The following is a 20918-nucleotide window of genomic DNA, read 5'->3' as shown; positions in this document are numbered from 1 at the left end:
ATCTCCAAAATTTACAAGTAGCTCATGCAGCTCAATAACAAAAAAACAAACAACCCAATCCAAAAATGGGCAGAAGACCTAAATAGACATTTCTCCAAAGAAGATATACAGACTGCCAACAAACACATGAAAGAATGCTCAACATCATTAATCATTAGAGAAATGCAAATCAAAACTACAATGAGATATCATCTCACACCAGTCAGAATGGCCATCATCAAAAAATCTAGAAACAATAAATGTTGGAGAGGGTGTGGAGAAAAGGGAACACTCTTGCACTGCTGGTGGGAATGTGAATTGGTTCAGCCACTATGGAGAACAGTATGGTGGTTCCTTAAAAAGCTACAAATAGAACTACCATATGACCCAGCAATCCCACTACTGGGCATATACCCTGAGAAAACCAAAATTCAAAAAGAGTCATGTACCAAAATGTTCATTGCAGCTCTATTTACAATAGCCCGGAGATGGAAACAACCTAAGTGCCCATCATCGGATGAATGGATAAAGATGTGGCACATATATACAATGGAATATTACTCAGCCATAAAAAGAAACGAAATTGAGCTATTTGTAATGAGGTGGATAGACCTAGAGTCTGTCATACAGAGTGAAGTAAGTCAGAAAGAAAAAGACAAATACCGTATGCTAACACATATATATGGAATTTAAGAAAAAAAAATGTCATGAAGAACCTAGGGGTAAGGCAGGAATAAAGACGCAGACCTCCTAGAGAACGGACTTGAGGTTATGGGGAGGGGGAAGGGTGAGCTGTGACAGGGCGAGAGAGAGTCATGGACATATACACACTAACAAACGTAGTAAGGTAGATAGCTAGTGGGAAGCAGCCGCATGGCACAGGGATATTGGCTTGGTGCTTTGTGACAGCCTGGAGGGGTGGGATAGGGAGGGTGGGAGGAAGGAAGACGCAAGAGGGAAGAGATATGGGAACATATGTATATGTATAACTGATTCACTTTGTTATAAAGCAGAAACTAACACACCATTGTAAAGCAATTATACCCCAATAAAGATGTTAAAAAAAAAGAAAAAAAGAAAACTCAGCATGATTGTACCGACTTAACAAGACGACAGCAACAGGACATTGGAAGCTATCGTTGGAGGAAAAATATTCCGAGCAAGTAGGTTGTTTTTGGTTGTTTCTCCAACATTCATTTCCCCTTTATGTCTTCTTAATGAGGCTCCGAATTTCCAGAGGGCGTCCCCTGACTAGGCTAAATCATTCGATGTATGCCAAAACCCCTTAGCTACACTGTAGATGTTGGGATGGTCACTTTAGCCATAAATACTTGTTCTACTTCAAACCAGTCAAAGGAAAACTCGAGATTTGTTGTTGATAAAGGAAAGAAGTCCTCTCTTTTTCTGTGAAGGAGGAAGCCTTTAGGCCCTGAATTGACAGAAGTCATCTTGTTACCATGATAAAGAAGCCAGTTGAAAATGGAGGGCAAAGCTGAGATCCACAGAAAAGCCTCATTCATGAGCTTCTGCTCCTGGATATTTGTTCATGTGAACAAATCCCAGTTTGAGTTGCATTTGTCTATATCTTGCTACTGAAACCATCATAACAGATACACAAAAGTAATAAATCTGCCACCAAAATTTGACGCTTTGTGATATCATGTAATGAAATCAGACTAATAATGATTAACTTAAGAATGGTATTATAAGCAAAACCTGTGAGGGAGAGAAAGATATTAAGAATTGGAAAGAAACAATATGTAAGTGTGTAGTAAGAGGAGAAGAATAATGAGAACTTGCAGACAAAGTAAAAACTCAAAAGTGGCTGTGAGCACATTGTAGCATTATTCACAGTAGTCAAGAAGTGGTAGAAATCTGGATGTCCATTGTCAGATGAATGGATAAAGAAAATGTGGCATAAATACACAATAGAATATTATTCAGCCTTAATTTAAAAAGAAGAAGAAAATCCTGCCAGATGCTCCAACACTGATGAACCCAGAGGGTATTATGCCAAGGGAAATAAGCTGGTCACAATAGGACAAATAGTGTAGGATTCCACCTGTGCAAGGTATCTAAAGCAGTCAAACTTATAAGTGGAACGGTGGCTGCCAAAGACTGGGGTAAGGGTGGGCAATTGTTGGTGAATGGGTGCAGAGTTTCAGTTTTATAAGATGAAAAACTCCTAAAGATTTGTTGTACAACAGCGTGAACCCGGTTAACATTGAACTGTACACTTAAAAATGGTTAAGATGGTAAATTTCATGTTACTCGTTTTTACCACAGTTTTTTTTTTTTTTTTTTTTTTTTAATTTACCACAATTTTTAAAAAATGGCTCTGGAGTGAGCGGAGAATGGAGATAGATTGCTCGGTAGGTATGGAGTTTTCTTTTGGGGGTGATAAAAAATGGTTTAGAACTAGGTAGAGGTGGTGGTTGCATAACATATTGAAGGTACTGTATACAAATTTACTAAAATGGTGAATGTGAATTCGTAATGGTAACTTTTATGTGAATTTCACATCAACGAAAAAATGAAGAAAAAAAGTGACTTTGAAATCTATGCAAAGCAGTAGCAAAGTTCACACATACCTAGGGTTTACGATGACCCAGTCAAAATTTAACTGCTTTAGATGTACTAAGATCATTTAATTATCACAAGCCTATAGAGTAGGTGTTATTATCATCCGTATTTTACAGAAGACGAATGAAAATATTTTCCAAGAACACAAACTTGTAGGTCACTCTAGTGAGGACTGAAGTGAAGCTATCTTCAATACCACTTCTTGGGAAAGAAATAGAAATGAAGCTGGTCTCCAGAGGTGTTTCATTTACTGAAAGAATTCTTCTTCCAGGTTCAGTCCATGTGATTCCTAATTACAAATCACATGTTTATTAAAGCAGCTGGAATGAGTCTCTGTTCCTTGCAACCAAATGACCCTACCTAGAACTCAAATGGAGAGGGGAACAAGATGGGCCCTTGTGCTCAGAAGAAGAGCCTGAAATCAGAATCAGATTATCAGCAAAGTAAAGGTGATACTGAGTAAAAACAACAGAGGATGAAGAGAAGTGGGACGTGGAAAGACCCAGTTGGTCAGAATCAATTTATTTCTGCTTGATGAGGAGAAAGTTGTAGTGGATTGAAATCAAGTTTAGTCAGATGGTTGAATCAGAATCTCAAAAATTTTAGATAGGATTCTCACCACCTATATAGTCCCTGGAAAGTAAATTAATTTTGCTTTCAGCTGCACCTGCAAAAAGTGATCATGTTGTTCATAGAGGGATACTATAGCTTAGGCTATGCTATTTTCTGCAGTATTATTAGTTATGGGCTCATGATCCATCACCCTTTTAAAAATGTGAGGTCTTGGAGTTAGAATAGTTTGAGTCCAATTTGCCACTCACTAGTCAAACCATTTGAATATGTCCCTGAGTATCAGTTCTTCACATGTAAGATGGAGACAAAATATGTTCTTTGACAAGCGTGGAGAAGGATAAAGCAGAAAATATGTAAATTAACTACCCAGTGCCTCATTGTTGATTCCAAGTGGTTCACTATTATGTTACTATAATACCTATGATTATCGTTACATATGTAAAATATCCAACCACATAGAAAAATTCCTAAAATAACAATCACTCTGTAAAAGCAAGTTCCGATTTTTTCCACATATTAATTAATTAGCTATGACTATATTTCCCACATTGTACATTTCATACACGTGGCGCAAATTATTTTGTAACTGAAAGTTTGTACCTCTTAATCTCCTTTCCCTATTTCTCTCCTCCCTTCATCCCCGCTCCCCCTGTGGCAACCATCTGCTTAGTTTCTTTATCTATGACTCTGTTCCTATTTAATTATGTTTCATTTCTTTTGGTTTTTAGATTCTACATATAAGTGAAATCATTCAGTATTTGTCTTTCTCTGTCTGACTTACTACACTTAGCATAATACCCTCTAGGTCCATCTATGTTTTGGCAAATGGCAATATTTCATTTTTTATGATATATATGTATATACCATATGTGTGTGTGTGTATATATATATATATATATATATATATATCTCATCTTCTTTATCCATTCATCTATTGATGGGCACTTAGGTTGCTTCCATATCTCTATATCTTAACTATTGTAAATAATGCTGTTGTGAACATTGGAGTGCATGTATCTTTTCTAATGAGTGTTTTCCTTTTCTTTGGAGAAAATCCAGGAGTGGAATTGCTAAATTGTATAGTAGTTCTATTTTTAAGTTTTTGAGGAATTTCCATACTGTTTTTCCATAGTGGCTGCACCAATCTACATTTTCAGCAATAGTGAATGAGAGTTCCCTTTTCTCCACATTCTTGCCAACACTTGTTATTGTTTTGTCTTTTTGATAATAGCCTTTCTGACAAGAATGAAGTGATATCTCAATTATTATGGTTTTGATTTGCATCTTCCTAATTATTAGTAGCACTGAACATTTTTTCATGTGCCTGCTACCCCTTGTATGTCTTCTTTGGAAAACTGTCTATTTGAGTCCTTTGCCCATTTTTAGTAATCAGGTTGTTTTTTCAATGCTGAGTTGTATGAGTTCTTTGTATATTTTGGATACTAACCCTTTATCAGATATACCATTTGCAAATATTTACCTTTACTTCTGAAAAATATTTTCACTATATAGATTTCTAGGTTGAGGGTGGTTCCTATCAGCATGTTGAAGATTTAATTCAACTTTCCTCTGGCTTCCATCACACCCATGAAAAAGTCAGCTGTCAGTTTCATGGTTGCTGATTTGAAGGACAAGTGACTGTTTCTCTGTCTGCTTTTATTTTTTTAATCTTCGATTTTCAATGGTCTTAACAGTATGTACTTAGATGTAATTTTTACTGTATTCATATTTATTGAGTTTGTCAGTACTTCTTGAGTGTGTTTTAACTAATTTTTCCAATATTGTCTAGTATGAAGTATTCCACTATTTTCTAATATTAATGGTTCTTATATTAATTTTTCCCCACATTCCATGTCCTCTATTCCTGGACTTCATCAATATTAATGTTAAACCTTCTTTCTGAGTCTGACATTTACTCTGACACTTTTTCCCCAATGTTTATAATTTTCCTCTATGCAAATGTTCAAGTATCTTCAATTGTCATAATATTTAGTTCTGTAATCCTATCATCTGCTGTATCTAATCTAATCTTAGACTCTGTTAATGAGTCATTTTGCCTAAAGATAAATATATATTTAATAATAGAATCTACATCTGTCTGCATTACATAGATGTCCATTTATATTTTCTGTTTTCCTCTTGGTTTTTGTCCTTATGATACTGTCTTTTGCCATGCTTTTTAACTTCTGATTGAATTTCAGATATTATGACCCTAAAATATTGTAGAGCTTCATATCATATTTCAAATGTTATTTTCTATATCTGGGAAAAGCCTATCTTTCATTTCACTGTACAGATAGAGCAGTGACTGATCATCTTAATCCAACCAGATTATGATAAATTAAAGGGGGTGAAGTTCTAGTAAGGTTTAATCTACCTCTGATTTATACTGCTTTCTAGGTTTTTGTTTTGTTTTTGTTTTGAACTAAGAATATGATGTACTCTGTGGGGTGCTTTCCCTACTAGGTAAAAAACTCTAATCTCTATTCTCATGAGAATGCTGAAAACTCTCTTATGTTCTTCATTTTTTTCTGCTATTCTTACCCTTGGACTCCATGGAGCCCCAGCATTTGGCAAGTGTACTGAAGGAAAATTAGCAATGTACTTGAGTCTCTAAATTTACATCCAAAGTCTTTGATTTTCTCTGCCCTTTCTCAGTAACTTCTCTTGGATTTTGTAATGGACTTCGAGCTTTTTCAAATGCCTGGGCTTAGCAAATGCCCACAGGTTGTTAAGTGTTTCAGAAGCTATCTTTCATCTCCAAGTTTTTTCTCCCAGAATTTTCTTGAGTACTTTTGACCCCAGCAACGCTCCATTTCCTTCAGGGTTTTTTTTTTTTTCCTGTATTTTAGCTATATTTGATGTATTTTATTTTATTTATTGTATGTATTTTATTTATGTTTATCTATACTAGATGGGAATGTTCATCTGCTGTTAAGTACCATATCTTAATCAGAGCTGAAAATTCCCAAGGCAACAATCATAAATACATTTGTAACTTAACAATATATAAAGTTAATTATTTTCTTTAATCTTCTTCTGAAAATTCATGCTCTTTTCTAGCATTCTAGTCCTGTTTTGAACATTGATCTATTCAAATGACATAATATTCTTACTGTTTTACACTGTCATTGTTTGTCTAGATTCAACTACATTTACAATATATCTGATGCATTACTGTTACATCTTGGACTTTCCTTCTGGGAGTATTTTTATGTTTCTTATATGTACATCCTTTGGATAATAAACATAAATCATAACTAATTAAGTCTGCTGTGTAACTGCCTGAGTTTCTAGGTGCTATTCTGTTTAACTTTGAAATATAAAAGAAAAGTAGACAATTGTAAAAATATATTAATGCACTAAGCTCCCAAAGATAGTTTTAGAACCAGGAAAGGGTCACATTCAAAATTATATACATTATTATTTGTTTATATCTTTTGTCTGATAGCTTTGGTGGTACTCTGCAACTATGAGACTCCATGAAATTAAGTCTGGTTTCTTCTCATCTTTTCGTGAAACTAAAGCTAATGATGCTGGTCTTTAAAGTGCTGCCTAATCTATGTTAATAGAATGCAGATTATTATGGAAGCTGTAATAATCACAGGGAAATTGATAATGACTTGAATCAGTGCCTAGCTTGTTAATTGTAAAGCTTTTACTATAAAAGGAAATTATTTAACAACTGCACTTAACTAATTATGAAGTTTTAATAGACATAGAGATTAATGGTTCTTATGATATCTAGCACAGGATATAAAATTATTGTGTTTATGGTAAAACTGTGATCTTCACACATTGATAATCTATATCCAGGTAAAGATTTGGAAATCCAAATGTTTCATTTTTTCCATGATTATATATTTAAATGATTTTATTGACAATAATATAGTGATAGAAGTTTTGTGACTAATAGAGCCAAATATTCAAATAGAGTGACACTTGAACAACATAGGTTTGAACTGCTCAGGTCCACTTATACACAGATTTTTTTCAATAAATACATACTACAGTACTACATGATGCATGATTGATTGAATCCATGGATGTGGGACCTTGGAAACAGAGGGCCAACTGTAAAATTATACATGGATTTATTATTTCACAAGGGGTTGTCACCTCTAACCCTCGCCATTGTTCAAGAGTCAACTGTATTATCACCTCCTACAGATAAGACTTACTGAAAGAAACTGTATCTCAATTCCACCAGCTTAAACATTTTAGAATCCACTTTAATACAGAATAAATTTGATACTTTACTATTACATTATAAAGCTTAAAATTTGAAGGCCCTCAGAACAAGCAATTCACTCACAAGACTCCCTTTACTGTAATTTCCTGATATTAGACCCTTTCAAGAAAATATATTTTAATAAAGAAAAGTAGATGAAGAGGTAAGAAACACTTATTGACTGGATTTTGCTTGTTGTACAGTATACTAGTTGCTTTAAATATGCTAGCTGATTTAACACCTCCAATTTTTTAAGATAGACATTGCTATTTTTATGTTCAAGATGAAACAACCTCATCAAACAAAGTTTAGCACCTTGCCACAAATCTCGAGGCTACTGAGTATGAAGCTTTAATTTGAAAAGCAGGTATGTCCAAATTTTCCCACCCAGTAGATATTAAATGTAAAAGTTACAGACCAATAGATTGTGGAAAGTTTTAAAGGAGAAGAAGAGAATGAGTGCCTAAAAACAACTTCATTATCTTCATGAACTTCTGGTGAGGCAGTGCTATAGATTCCCCCAAATCCAATGACCACTTGCTTAATTTTTCACATCTTCTCCTTCCATTTTATATATAGTCCATTTTATTGCTTAGAAGATTCCATTAGGAGTGACCTAAGAGAAGGAGGTGTAGAGAGAAAGAGAGGAAGAGAGACAGAAACAAACAGAAAGAGACAGAGACAGAGAGAAAGGATGCGCTTTGAGTATATTTGGTGGTGTTCACATGATTACAATATTTACCATCATCCAAATTAACACCAAGAATTAACTGCAGTCATTCTCAATGGCTTTGTATTCTGTAACTAGATGAGGTCCAATAGGTTGACACAGGAAGATAATAGAGAAAGCATTTCAGGCCACGGTAAAGATTATTGACTTTAATGGCAAGGAAGCTTCTGGAGAAATGGCCAATTTGTATTTCCCTTTGTGAAACATTTTCTAATCTGTACAAGAGAAAAAAATAAGGGAAATAGACCTAACACAGAAAAACTAAAAAGGAAAGAAAAAAAGAGAATAGGAAATTAAAGAAAAAAGAAAAGAAAGGAAAGCAAAGGAAAAGAAAGAAAAAAATAAAATTAAAGAGAAGACAAGAAAACTCCTCTATAGTCCCAAGGCACTTTTATACCACTAGTGTGATCCAGATAAACAGCAAACTTTTCCCCTTACTCTGCTTTATAAGGAGATTTCTAGCTGAAACTATTGAGTTATTTGTGATAATGGAAGGAGAGTTGCCAAGTCAGGGGGAATTAAATTAGGCTATAAAATAATACAAAAGAAAGAGGAGAAAATATTATCAAGTTGGGACTAGTGTTTTGAGAGAGAAAAGACTTTTGTTTTACATGGAATTACAAAAATTGTAGGAGGACATCTGTAATATTTAGGACTTTGGGGAGACTAGCAAAAGTAAGTGGAATTTTAGGGGGTTTGCTCTGTGACATGTGATATAATTTCTTTTGCCACTTATTTGAGAAATTTTAGTGAAGATATAAATTACTTTTTGGTGCTTTTCAGACTTCAGATTGGTGACTCTTTTGAATATATGTTGATGTTGAAATTGGCTTCGGGACAGCTCAATAACTAGAGCAGTGGAATGGATGTTATGTTAGAATTAATTGTAGGTGTTCCCACTGATAGTGAACTCCTCGAGAATAAGTGTCATGAGCATTGATGCTTATTTTCCCAGTCCTTTCTCTTCTATACTATAGGTGACACCATTTCCTCTTGCAGGAGCAGGTATATCCATGTGTAGCCCTGACTATGACCTCAGTCAATAGAAATTTAAGAGCCTGCTGAGGGTTCCTTATTCATGTATGAGAGAAATGCACACAAGCATGTCATCTGTTCTTTATCTAGAATTTGCAGGTGCTTATGTAATTCACTGTCTTCCTCCTTGTACAGCTAATGACCCTTATATCAAGGTATTCTTCTGAGGAAGTAGTGAATCTGTTAGGTCCTAGTTTGTGTGAAACCGTAAACTAGAAAACACATACAATAGCTACCACAAGAGTACTTTTAGCAAGTAGCATATAAGATTTTAATTAAAACTCAGTGAATGTATAGATTAAATGAATTCTGGGGCATCTGTTCTATTCTTTAATTCCAAGCTCTCAATTCTTAAAGAAATATATACTTCATTAATAATAAAACCACAGTTATTTCAAGACTGCAGTTAAATTATTGCTTGATAGAGCTTATTTCGTGGCAACTACACTAGTTGTTCATCTCTTTTATGGTTGTGTTCAATGAATAGTTTTACAAAAGTATTCCACTTGATCTAAGAGTCTTGGAACTTTAATTTTACCATGTAAGTGTGAGGTCCCTCTTTCAGTTCAAAAAGGTAAAGGAACACTATTTGGTGCCTATGGAAGGAGAAGAGTTTCACTCTATATACCTAGAGAATTATTCTTCCTTAGCCTAGACAGCCAGCCCTGTGCCTATAGCTAGTCATCCTCACTTGTCAAAGTGGTGAATGCTTTCTCCTATGTATTGATACTTCTTAATCTTCATATAGGACATGTATATAATGGGATGATTCTAGTAGCAGCAGCTAACACACTCTGCATGCTTCCTGGTAACCCACAGTAGTAAAGAAAGAATCTAGAATGATTCATTCTTCCTCATGTATGGATTTATTCAAAGTGAAACTGAAAACACTGTCTTCTCTGACTACACATAATACAAACATCTGTTTCACTATGGTAGCAGTTATACTACAGGATAAGGAAGAAAGTTCTTATCAGTGTTTAAAAATGTGCTTTTAAACAGTTGACTTTGGTGCACCAACAGAAAGCCAAGAATAAGATAACCAAAATACCAAAATCTTTTATTCTCGTGTATAATGTTATGCCATTCAAAACATATTCTCGGGCTTCCCTGGTGGCGCAGTGGTTGAGAGTCCACCTGCCGATGCTAGGGGACACGGGCTTGTGCCCCGGTCTGGGAGGATCCCACATGCCGTGGAGCGGCTGGGCCTGTGAGCCATGGCTGCTGAGCCTGTGCGTCCGGAGCCTGTGCTCCGCAACGGGAGAGGCCACAACAGTGAGAGGCCCACGTACCGCAAAAAAAAAAACCATCCTCTCATCAGTTCACTCCTAAAGACTCAGAACTCCCCCAAGATACAGAAAAAACACTTATAAAAGTGAGTGGCTTTTCCAAGATTAAAACTTTCTAGAGATCAGCTGTACAACATTGTGTGTAGAGTTAACAACACTGCACTATACACTTAAAAGTTTGTTAAAAGATAGATCATATGTTATGCATGATTTAACCACAGTAAAAACAGTGAGTGACTTGTCCACAATATCATATATTAGTGATAAAATTAGAATCTAGTACCCCGCTTCTTGGAAATACTTACCTTCTTCTCTCTCTCTCCCATTTTCCCTCCCTCTCTCTTTTCTTTTCTCCCCCCTACCCTCCTTAAAATGTATTTTAAAAAAATTTAAATGTATAGCTGCAAAAGTAAGAAAATGTCATGTGGGAAATTACCTTCACACAAAGGTAGCTTCCAAGCACCCTACCAGACAAGTTTCACAGAGATCAGGAAAAGGAAAAAATCATGGAAAATTGAATTCCTTTAGTCAATTTAAAGCACACAGCACAAAGCAAAGTGAAAGAGATGGGTGAGTTAATGGGCTTAGGATATCATGCAATTAAATTGAAAGGACACTTCTTGATTCTGGGGGATTTTAATATTCATATGTCTCTCTGCTATATAAGCCTTCCCCACTGATGGTTTGGACGCAAGGATAAAAAGTGAGGTTTGAGTGTTTCTTGGGTGCAGGATTCGTGGGGCCATGATGGGAGTCATCAAACTTTGGCTGAATTAAGACTAAAGGAGGGCTTCCCTGGTGGCGCAGTGGTTGAGAGTCCGCCTGCCGATGCAGGGGACACGGGTTCGTGCTCCTGGTCCGGGAGGATCCCGCATGCCGCGGAGCGGCTGGGCCCGTGAGCCATGGCCGCTGAGCCTGCACGTCCGGAGCCTGTGCGCCACAACGGGAGAGGCCACAATGGTGAAAGGCCCGTGTACCGCAAAAAAAAAAAAAAAAAAAAAGACTAAAGGAATACTAAATGTCTCATATATATTTCGTATGTCATGGAATACCTAATGTCCCAGGTACCTCGTGAATATTAGGTAGGTATCTCTGCACTCTTCCATCTCTTTCTGTATTCACACATATATGACCTACTTTGTCTTTCTAAAATGCATCACAGTTTACTAATTTACCTCTGCTTACCACATAAATTGTTCCATTCACTTTCCTTTCTTCCATAACAGAATTGAATATTTTCAAACATAGAAAATGTGCTTTACAATAAGAAAAATCCCCTGGGAACTAAATGCAGGAGATGCTGAGAAACCAAAGAAAGAATGGATAAGCAAATGTGCTACCATACAGTGCTGGAGATGGTGTAAGTTTCAAGACTTTCCAAGAAAGTAATTTGGCAATTGTATCAAAAGTCTTAAAACAATGCATAGCATTTGACATTTTCCTATTCTAGATTGTTATCTTATATATATAATGATTCTATGGAAAAATACAGGCATGATAATACAGATGACAGCATTATTTATTATAACAAAATTGAAAAAACATAAAGTGTATCTATAGAGCATTGATTAAATAAGTGTTACACTCATAAAATAAGGTACTGAAATTTAAGATGATTATGTGAAAAAAAATATTGTCATATAGATGGTTAAAATCAGATAAAATATAACTATATTTACTTTGTGGAATTTTTTAATGTATAAAACTGAAATGACGAACAATATTATGCTAAAGACACAGCATCTATAAAATCAGCAATATGTATTAAGTAGATAATTAGTGAAAACTTTAAAATTTTTTATTTTTCCCATTAAATGAAAACAATTTTTAAAATGATTCCTGAAATAGTATTTCATGACAGAAAGACACAAATATTATTTCACAGGACTGAGGTGTATGTGTCTCTGTATGTCTTGAAGGAATTGTATTAAAGGGGGCATAATTTCCCTATGTATTATTTCTACCTTCCCCTCCAAGTTCACGAGAAATTTAAAACTTCCAAGTTGTACATTTAATCCTTAAAATAACCAATGAAATAATAAGAGTACACTGGTGGGGGGGGGGTAAGAACTCTTACCAAAAGTCAACTTGGACTAGGCTTTGAAGTAAATGTGATCGATTAAAAGAAAAAAATTAGAAACAATGATTAAAGTGCAGCTAATAATTCTGACCCAAGTCAATATTGGGTTTGGAAAACAATGCGTGTTGTTTTTAAAAATTTTTTAAATAGAAAGAAGGAAGGAAAGGAGGGAGGGAGGGAGGGAGGGAGGAACTTTCTTTAGGGTCTTAACTATATCTTAAGTATTGTGTATAACCACTCCAAAACATATCATTTAAACTTCAAAAACAATTTGTATACATTTACTTTTTGTAATCAAATGGAATATAACTATGCATAATGGTACAAGGAAATCAGAATTTATTTCTCCTTTTCACATAAAAATGTAGCTGAAATAATTGAAACTTTTAAAAAAAATTATAGAAATTCAAAGCAACCTACTAATTTTGGTATGGTTTTGACTATTCTAAATTTGAAAATTTATATAAATTTTCATGCATAAAATCATAGGGTGTAAAACTTTTGTGGAACTGGCCAAAATAAAAAAAAAGGAACATACATATATTTTCTTGTCCTACTCCTCTCTAAATTTAGTAATAAAGTAACAATTATGTCAGAAAAAAGTGAATAATAGGGTTATTTAACATGTTATTTTGTGATTTTAATTTGATTTTATTTTTTAATAAAATGCTAAATCTATGCATTGTCACACACAAAGATGAAGAAAATCAGATTTTTAGTATGTAGGCTCTTGATACATAATGACAAATAGATTATGTGAAGTTGAATCAATGTGTATGCTACCAGCAGGGTATGGAAATGCCAACCTCACTGTACTTGTTTTGGCATTGAACATTATCTTCATCTTAACATTTGTCAATATGATAGGCCAAACAATATTTTCAGTTTTGTATTTTAAGTTCTCTGGTTAAGAGGAACTTGAATGATTTTTGATCTATTCATTGGCTATTTGTATTTTCTTCTTTGTGACCCTTACTCATTTTATATGGCATTGCTGCTGTTTTTATTTTCTTTTGATTTATGAGACAACATTAAGTATTGAAGACATGACATTTATCACCCAAAAATTAAAGAAATATGCTCTGGAATTTCACTGGTTTTATTTATTTATTACCACAAATAAAATATTTACATTTTTATGACATTCCTACTCATCATTAACTGAATTTTTTTTGCAGCTCTTGACTTTTATATTTTGTTTTTAATACATATAATGTGTGAGAAAGAACACTTTCTGATCAGATCCTGTACAAAGGCAGATCTATTATAGTGTCTTTTGTTATATTTTTCATTATTTCTAAGGATATAATAAACCTTAAAATAGGAGAATGTTTTACAGTTACATTGTGAGATGTTTCAATAACTATATTTACATGGCAACTTCAATGCTTCTGTAAATAATAGTCAATTTATCTATCCCTTTACTAAGGGATACTCAATTATCCAAAATGATCCAGTGCATTTTGAAAATACCCCCAAAAACATTAATAAATGCAGAGAATAGAGTGGGACATTTTAATATCAAGCCCTTCTACAAGAAGGGCATTTTCTATCACAGGGACTAGGTTATCAGTGCCAACGTTTAAATTTTCTGCATCTACTTTATACAAAATACAATTCCCTACTTGAATAATTCTGAAATTTCATTCCCTTCAATAAATGATTTTTGCATACTTATTATATTCTTAGACCATGCATGTAAATGTCCTACACCATTATGGCTTCATAGTATTATTAATAGACAAAAATACATCTATCAAAGATTAATTTTTTCCACACATATATTTATAAAAATCTGAATATATCCACTTAGAAACAGCATAATGAACTAGAAATATTTTATGTGTTAAGAGACAGTTATAAAATAGCCCAAGTGGTATGAAGGAAAGAATTAGCCACTAATACTACAGGGAATGAAAAAAGAAAAAGGAACCTATTTGGCTAGAGTATGCTGGAAATGTTTATGGAAGAATAGGAAATTAAGTGGCATTACTAGGCACTGAGATTAGTCTTCTAATAAGAGACACAATTGATCCTGAGAATATTCTCCTCATTAATTTTAAGAAAATAATATCAGCAAGTTCATATCAGGTTACCAAACTGAAATAAGGCTTAAGCCACAATTTGAAATTATCATAAAAATGTCACTCTCCGAAAAAAAAAATGTTCACAAAAATAAATAACCACAGATTAGATTCGTCATATACAGACATCTTCCCAGAGATGTATACTTAAGAGACCATTTCTGGGCAGCATGAGATAAAGGGGGCTGCCTAATCTTCATTATGATTTCTCAGTGTTTCTCTAAAAATGAAGATATTATAGAGTCTTTCAAGAAGCAATATAAGTTATGGTAAGTTTTCATAGCAAATGAAAAATACTGAAGAAAAAAAGAGATGAAATTTCCACTGAAATGACCATTCAAATCCATTTATGAATTTTATCCTTATATGGAATACAAATTTGGATGCAGAAGATACTTGGGAAAACCAGACTAGACAAGTGATCTTTAAATGATTTTTCCTACCTGTTTGTACTCATTGTGAGGACTGGAACCATGATTAAAATTGTAGGCTTCATGAAAGTAAATATGTTTATGCCATATAAGTATTACAATAATATTATAGACCCTCCAGGTTCCAGGTTAACACTCTCAGCCGGTTTTCTTCCTGCCTTTTAAAATTCTCATCTCTCAGCCTCCTTAGAGAAGGGTGGTCATATGTCCTGGCTGGTCTGGATCAGAACCCATTTATGCCCATCACCTCTTATTACTGCAATTATTACTAGTGTCTCTTTCACTCTTGAGTGACCTCTTTTGAAAAATAATGTGTTAATAGTCTTAGTTATTTCCTCCTCTGCCTGTTATTCCTCTCAAGGTTTCTGTACTAGGCCTGCTTTTCTTCTCCCTATATTCAAGTCTCCAGACATTAATGTCCATTTATGACTTTGAATTTCTCCTATGCACATCTGACTCTTCAAACTGTAACACACACACTTATATCCTGAACTCAGAAATGTTATACTCATCTCCTACTGGACATGCTACATGGATGTTCCAGAGGCGCCGTAAACCCAATATGTAAAAATGAATGTATTCTCTTTCCTCTCTAACCCACTCCTATTATATTCATTTGTGCCAGTGTAAAGCATCATAACCCACCTCAAATCCCAGGCATCATCTCCATCCTCTCTCTCTCTTTTGTCCTATAAGCAACCATCAATCCTATCAACTCTACCTTCTATGTAGCTCCCTATTCTGCTGCTTCATTTGTTAGACAGAATAACATAGCTGTTAAGAATATGGTAGCTGAGTCAGAGAGATGTGGATCTGAATCCTTGTCTTAGCATTTACTAATTATATAAAGTACTTAATTACCCTGAGTTCAGGTTTTCTGTTTCGTTTGTATAAGGATAATAATAGTTCCCATGTACCTCATAGGGTACTTTTAAAATATAGGTGAGAAATTCTTGTAAAGTGCTTTTCCTAGTGCATAATTGTTCAGCAAATGTTAGCTTTGACTTTTACTATTGTTAATTGTTATTAGTGCAAGTCACTACCACCTCATGGTTAGATCATGGCAACCACCTCCTAACTCTGGTTTCCCTGATTCCATTCTTTCCTTCACATTGCCTTTCTTTATGTTGCAGGTAGAATCATATTTTTAAAGCACAAATGTGTGCACATTACTCCCTTGCCCCATGGGTACCCGTTAGTTTCAGCGTAAATCCCAAACCCCTAATCACCATGCCTAACCCATTCCTGATCTGTCTCCTGCTTATCATGTCAGATTTTTTCTTGCATTCTTCTTTGACAAAAAGGTTTACAAGCTTGAGTGTGCCAAGAATTACTAAAAAGTATATTCAGACTGATTCTTATCATATACCCACAAATTTTCATTTAGTAAACCCAGGGTGGGGCTCAGAACTTTGCATTTTAAATTAACTTTACCTCCTGCACCTCCTTAGGCTGTCCCCACCCCACCCAACGCCAAGAGATTCTGACGAGGGAACACAACTTCAGAAACTTTGGCTTGTATTGTATTATACTCCAAAGGCCTTTTTCAGCATTTTTTGCCTAACTGCCTCCTTTTTTTTTTTTTTTTTTTTACTCACCTCAGAAGTCACTTTTTCAAGGAAGCAGTAAAATGTTGAGCTTCTTTTATTTTAATTCTTTGGAGAAAAGCAGACTTCTGATATTAATTTGGGCTCTTATACACGTTTTCCTATTGAGAAGATAACTCATTGTGTCGTTGAAAGTTACTACATTTCCTCATTTTACATTAATACTTTGTCATCTTAGTGCACGTGTCTCTCATGACTTTGGTCAGCATGAATAATACGTTCCTGAAATCTGAACTCTACCAGGCAAAGCAGTAAAACTGAGATCATTAATATTTAGAAATGAAGAGTAGATCCTGAAATAGAATACATCTTGTGAGGTATCATCTAAAAACAAAAGTACACACATCTGTCTTAGGTTTGGCTTATTTTCAACAACATCTGGGATGAAACATAACTGTTGTCTCTCTGCACCCAGTGGCTTTGTACCTTTTGTCCTAACAGTGGCATTTCTATTTACTGAAATACTCAGCCATTTCATTTAAGACATAAAATTTAAGAGAATTAATATTATTTATTGTTATTTTTCCCCTTTTACAATGAGAGTCATCCCTTGCATGCTCTTGATTTTATTTAAATTTTCCCTCGGGTCATAAGTAATTTGATGGCTAGGGGGGTGTGTGTGTGTGTGTGTGTGTGTGTGTGTGTGTGTGTGTGTGTGTGTGTGTGTGTGTGTGTTAGAGAGAGAGAGGGAGATAGAGCAAGAGAGAAAGAGAGAGAACTTGTATCTGTGTGATTTATTTTTTAAAACTCTTCCCAGTAAAATCAGTAAGATTTTGCCTTTTTTTCTCCCAGCATTTGACAGATATAGACATAGAGATAAGAATCATGATAGGCTGTTGAATAGTTTATCTGTTTGTAGTTTAACTTCAAATATATGACTCTAAATTTCAGAATAGATATATCACTTGGTGTAGTTCAGATAATTGATTCATAAGTCAGCTGCATCAGGCAGGTTTTGATGGTATCTTTATAAATAGGCCGGAGCTTTCAAATGCCTGATTGTATCTCTCATGCTGACATGAAAGGCACTTAGAGGTTGGAATATGCTAGCAGTACAACTTGTATTCTAGATACAGTTCATTGGGCCTATTAGCGTCCTATGGTACAAGTAACAAAATATCACTGAATGTAATAAATTGAATGATAATCCCAGAAATGCTTTTCTAATTGTGTTTTAAAGGAGCAGTGTGAGTTATGACTTTTACATTAGATGTTTAGAAATAAAAACACAAGCCATTTTAATACATTTAAAACATAAACCAGCATGATAATAAAATAAGAGGATTAAAAATTCCAGAGACATATCCACCAGCGCATACTGCTAAGATGGTTTCTCATCCATATGTGAGTCAGATGGAGCCTGCTTTTACAAAGTGCATTCACTCAATCTGTCTTCATAATTCCAGATGTATGCACACACACCTTTTATCCTAAAATTAGGTAAAGGATTAGGAATTTGCATAGTGAGATATTTGTCAGACAACAGTAAACATACAAGATTCTGAGCTAGAAACAATATATTAGACAAATTTATCTGTTTAATTCTAACCAGATCCCCTATACACTTTGTGAATTTCTTTGGGGCCAAGTATTCTATACCATACAGTATACATTGTCTCCTCCCTGACTGCTGTCCTAAGCTGACTTTCTGGTCAGTTCTCATGTACATAGAGGATTTTTTTTTTTTTTTCTGGATAGGCTTGAAATACTTCATTCTAAGTATTGTTTCCCCACTCCATTCTGTACCACAAAAATAAGCACAGAACCCTATAATCCTAGAAGATAGCTATATCTGTTTGAAGAAAATCAGAATAGATCACCCCAAAATATGCCACTTTGGCATATTGAGTATTTTGACTTCAAGGCACTTAAACAGCAGGTGAAAGAAAGACTCTTACCCTCTTTTTTCTTCCAAAAAGTTCCTCAGCAAATATCAAAAAGTGCACAACAGGAAACACACTGGGGAGAAAACTTTCTAGCGCCCCAAATCTGGAAAACTTTCTAGCGCCCCAAATCTTCCAAAGGAGAATATCTTGAAGCATGAAGCCCAGAGTTGTCTGAACCAATCCTAACAAGTCTTCACGTGCGGGAAGTGCCTGGAGACCTTCTGCTGGAGGATGGAGCTGCCAGTACACTTGGCATCCCACACGGGGGAGATGCCCTTCAAGTGTTGTGCCTGCTCGCAGCAGCTCATGAAGAAGAAGTTCATGCAGAGCAAAGGGACCAAGCTGCATGGAGCTCCCAAGCTCCATACCTGTCCCACCTGGGCCAAGTTCTTCTTGTCCCAAAGGGAACTGCAGCTGCACCCGGCTTTTAAGCACTGCGGGGAGCTGTTTGCGTGCAAGGAGTTCTGCTGTGTGCAGCAAGAATGGCCTGCAGATGCACACCAAGGCCAAACACAGGAATTAGAGGGCATGTGTCTGCAAGTTCTGCAGCCACGCCTTTACCCAGAAGGCAGGTCTCAACCTGCGCCTGAGCAGGCACGCGGGCCAGAAGCCCTTCCAGTGCCACCTCTGTGGCTACACCTTCTGCACCCAAGCTGGCCTGGAGAAGCACAACCTCACCACACCAGTGAGAGGCCTGCAGCTGTGAGTTCAGCACCCAGAAAGGCCCCTGCTGAGAAGCACGGGACTGTTACCAAACGCGAGGCCCTGTGCCTGAGGCACAGTGAGGCCAAACACCACCAGAACGTCAGAGTTTGGAACATAGAAAGGTTTATTGCAGGGTTATGCAGGAGAAGGGTGGCTCATGCCTTAAAAACCCCGAACTCCCCGAAAGCTTTCAGCAAAGCCCTTCTATAGGAAAGGTGAGGAGGGGGCGTGGCTAGTTGGTGCACACTTCTTGCTGTCAGAGCCTTTGTTCTTGAGGTCAGGTCACCGTCAGGTCATGATGTTCCTGTAAACCTCCACCAAAACAAATGTTACTCTCTGTTCTGAAAAGAAAGGGCAAGGTCCCAAGGCTCAACTTTCGCCCTCTGAGGTCCAGGCCCTGATTAAGTGGGAGGGGAGCGGCCTGTGCAGGCTGGCCGCCCTGCCGGGGAGCACTCATCCAGCACCCGGCCTGGCTCCTCCCACCAGTACCCAGGCTGAAGAGGCAGATCTCAGCTGACGGCGCCTCAGAGCCAGGTGCCCAGACCCTGCCCAGCTGTCATCACCGAGGGAGCCAGGTGCCAAGACCCAGCCGGCCCTCAGGCTTTTCATTTAAAGTGGAGAGAATCATTTGTATAGGATCAATAGGAATACAGGTTGTAGCAAATACCCATCGGGTGAATTCCCAGCTCACAGCAATTGCCCTTCTTTGAGAATAGCCCCAACACAGAGGCAGACCTGAAATAATGATGTGCAAAGTCCTTGCAACTTAACCCTGACCTCTGGCCAGCCCCTAGGGGTAGACAACTGATCTAAGCTGGACCAAGTTTTGCAACTTGAACAGAGAGACTGAAGCTGGCGGAAGCTGTTACCTTAATGGCAGCATCCGTATACTCCAGTTGCTGAGGCCTCCGTGGACTGCGGCCCATGGAGACGGCTGCCGCCCTTAGGTCGCAGAGATAGGGATGGGGGAGAGGTTCGCTGCTACTTCAAGGCCAGCGGGAGGCCCTGGTGAGGGCTCTGGAGCTCTGCGGGACACAGCCCAAGCTCACCTGCCGGCCCGGAGGCCAGGCCCTGGGGAGAAAGCCAGAATCCACCTCCAGCCACATTCAATGCACCAAGACCACTGTTGCCTGAGCAGGACATCTGACCCCCATGCTGATTGTTGAGCAATGATGGTTACTCGCTAATGGCTGTGTGCCCACTCTGCCCTATTACATGACTGGCCGCCACCAGGAGGGTGCCACCAGGAGGGTCCCACTTCTGCCGGATCTGTGGGAAGACCTTTAAAGTGATGTCCCAGCTGTGTGGGCACGTCAGACAGCACAAGGGAGTGAGGAAGTTCAACTGCACCGAGCGTGGCTCCAAGTTCACCCAGTAGGCCCACCTATGACCTGTGCAGAACTGCAATCCACCAAAGCACAAGGTGGACCCTGGTCATTGAAAACCAAACAATGGTGGTGGGCTCAGCTGAGATGGTGAAGTCCCTGGCCCAGGGCGGCCTGGTCAGCGTCTGTGTGCAGAGGAGAGCGGGGGGTCCTGCATCCCTCATTCATCCTCACGGCTGCCATCTCTGAGAAAGGTGACACGTAGCTCCCCTGCCCACCACAGCCCACTTGGCCCTGGCCCCCAATAAGCCACAGGGCTTTGGACTCTAAAAAAAAAAAACTGCTTTTTTTTTTTTGAATGCTTTACTCCCGACCACCTT

General features: G+C 37.0%; 1 pseudogene; it reads left to right on the top strand.

Moving 5' to 3' along the window:
- The window catches only part of LOC132530016 (telomere zinc finger-associated protein-like), a 37156-nt pseudogene extending 17914 nt beyond the window's left edge, over positions 1-19242 (top strand).
- The last annotated feature ends 1676 nt before the right edge of the window (positions 19243-20918 follow it).

This window comes from Lagenorhynchus albirostris, chromosome 11, assembly GCF_949774975.1.
Source record: "Lagenorhynchus albirostris chromosome 11, mLagAlb1.1, whole genome shotgun sequence".
Classification (NCBI taxonomy): Eukaryota; Metazoa; Chordata; class Mammalia; order Artiodactyla; family Delphinidae; genus Lagenorhynchus; species Lagenorhynchus albirostris.
The sequence above is the reverse complement of the archived record's forward strand: the minus strand, read 5'-3'. Positions and strand labels throughout refer to the sequence as shown.